The sequence below is a fragment of the Protopterus annectens genome, chromosome 1.part0 (assembly GCF_019279795.1).
Source record: "Protopterus annectens isolate FY-2018-M chromosome 1.part0, PAN1.0, whole genome shotgun sequence".
NCBI classification, from domain to species: domain Eukaryota; kingdom Metazoa; phylum Chordata; order Ceratodontiformes; family Protopteridae; genus Protopterus; species Protopterus annectens.
Genome location: NC_056725.1, coordinates 1,533,803,485 through 1,533,806,458, shown reverse-complemented (window position 1 = coordinate 1,533,806,458; position 2,974 = coordinate 1,533,803,485).

Genomic DNA, 2,974 nt, shown 5'->3' with positions numbered 1-2,974 from the left:
TGAGCCTTCACTTCTTATCCCATTGGGATAGCCGGTCTCATTGAGCCTTGGAACAACCCATATTCAGGATTTGCAGACATCTTCTGAGTCCTCTCGAGAGCATCTCAGTACAGAGGTTCCACAGAAGCATACGTGTAAGATGTGGCACGTGGACTTCCCACAGGAGTCATTAACTGAAGACACCAACTTTGATGAAGGGGAGATGTCCCCCCAGATCACCATTTGAAGACATCTCATTTGGTGAAATTCTCGAGCTGTTGAGATAGAAAGCCAGATGGTCTTCCAAAGCCCCTTCCTAAGAGGAGTCAGTGTTTCTTAAGGCCTTTGGGTTCAGCCCAGCTACTTCTTGGGTGGTCCTCCCAAAGTCGAGATGATCAACCTGATCTTGAAAAGGGAATGGAGGGAACCAGATGTAGCTGAATCCATCCCATGTAGACTACACAAATGTTTAGTATCACCTAAGGATCAACCTCATTGGAGCAAGGGCCTGGTGGTTGATTCTATGGTAGTACACTTATCGTAAAAAAAGAAGCTGGCTGAGGAGAGCTTCTCTAGCCACCCCCCTCACATGTAATCTAGGGCTTTGGATAGGTCTGAGAAGTGGGTTTATAACTCAACTACCTTTGCACTAAGGGCAGTCAACTACCTGGCACACGTGAAAAAATTCCATTGAGATTTGACAAAGAAACTTTCTAAATCTCTTTCAGGGTCCATTTCTGCAGAAGACAAGAAAACTGTGGATTCACAGCTGACCACTCTACAGTCCCTTTCCAGTGCCTTGATGTGCGTGATCTCCAGTGTGACTGAAGGTGCTTCAAGAGCACAGGTACAGGCATTACAGTAACGATTTTGTGAAGCACTTCATGATGTCCTTTGTGAATGCCTGTTTTGATGGTTCAACTCTCTTCAGACCAAAAGTCAAGGACACATGCTCCAGGAGTGATCAAGACAGGAAACCCCTTTCTGCCATGTGAATATGGTTTTCTGCCCCCACCCCACCACCCACACTGATGGCTTTCTCTAAGAACTAGAAGGGAGGGAAGAAGTTGTGGTTACATAAATCCCAAGGATTCTTTGCAGACTCTTCTGGAGATAGACCCCCTGTGGCAAAGAGGAGGAATTCTAATGGTGGATGTCACACCTGTGGCAAAGGAGGCCCACAGAGTCAATGCTTCTGGGAACCATTCTCCAAGAGAGGCCTTATTAGCACTCTTAAACATTTGCCTGACTGCTGCTCTGTTGAGGTAGTTGGGGGCAATTATCTCTGAATCCTGGAACCTGAACATTCATCACTGAAGATATGTGAGTACAGAAGGTTATAACCAGAGGCTATTTTATCTTCTTTGTCTTTCCCCCCTCCCCCATCAAAAAGCCTTCCCTATGATCCACCCTCACAAAGAAAAGCAGCTATCTTAGAGATAATAAAGCTGCTAGACAAGTGAGTCATCCAGGTGGTTCCACCAAACCAGCAAGAATCCGGAATTTATTCAAGATTCTTTTTGGTGCCAAAAAAAACTAGGGACCTCAGGCCAGTATTGGACCTCAGTCATCTAAGTCAGATAAACAAAGTTCCAGATGATCTTGGTACAGTACATTCTCCCCTTGTTGATGAAGGATGATTGTATTTACTTGATAGACCTTTAGGATGTGTACTACCACATTATGATGGACAGGCAATCCAAGTTTCCTCTTCCAGCCAGAAGCCAGTCATTTTCACTTCAGGACCCTGTCCTTTAGTCTCACCACAGCCTCCCAGGTGATCAGCAAGTGCCTAGTGGTCATTGCAACTCATTTCAGACTGCAAGGGTTCCAAGTGTTCCTATACCTAAATGATTGGCTCATTTCTGCTCCCACCAAGAATCTTCTCATCTATGCCAGGGACTCCTCTGCCTTTGCCTTGGGTATCACAGTGAACTTAGACAAGTCCATATTTCTTCTGGTCCAGACAATAGCATTTATAGGTGCTCACCTGGTTATGACATGCCAGATTTTGAGACTCCCAGAGAACAGATTGACCACCATACACAATCAAGCCTTTCATGTTCTTTCTGGCCACATGCAAAACTGATTCTTCAGCTTCTGGGTCTATGGCCACCTCAATTACCTTGTTTCCTCTAGCCAGATACCACATGAGGGTTCTCCAGGGAACACTTTCAGTACAATGGTCTACCAGACATCAACCTGTAAGTTTTCGAATATGACTAACAGATATTTGTAAGACACACATACTATGGTGGCTCAAGTGTCTGGAAGTCTCTCAGAGACACCCATTTGTCCCTTCCTCTCTCAAGGACACAGGAACCATGGATACTTCCCTGCTTGAATGGGGGTAACTATATGGGAATGACTGTGCAAGGCATGTTGTCACATTCCAAGGCCAGTCTTCACATCAGTGTTCTGAAGACGAGTGAAGTCCTCCTAGCCTTCAAGCATTGCAGACCTTCCTGGGCTCCCTACCTCTAGATGTGATATCCATTCAGACAGACAACATGATTGTAATCTGGTAAATCAATAAGCAGGGGGAACACTATCCTATCCCTTATGCCAAGAAGCAACAAGATTGCAGCAATGGGTGATATTTTCCAGTCGCTTTGTGATAGCAATGCACATTCCAAGGAAATTCAGAATTTTGATGGACAGATTGAGCAGGTCTGTCCTTCTACCTCAAGAGTAGACCCTCAATCCAACAGTGGCAGACCAGATTTTCTGCCACTGGGGACAACCTTGCTGCAATCTCTTAATCACAGCACAAAACACAAAATTCAGCAGTTACTTTGCCCTAATTCCCCAGGAGGGAGGGTCACTGAGGATCGCTCTGACACACATTTGGCCCTTAAGACTCCTTTGCACTTTTTTCTCCTACCCCTCTCATGTTGAAATTCTTACAGGAAAACATCAGAGAGGAAGATCACACCCATCCTGATTGCTCCATTCCGGCCTTGACAGGTGTGGTTTATCTTCCTCTGGCCTCATT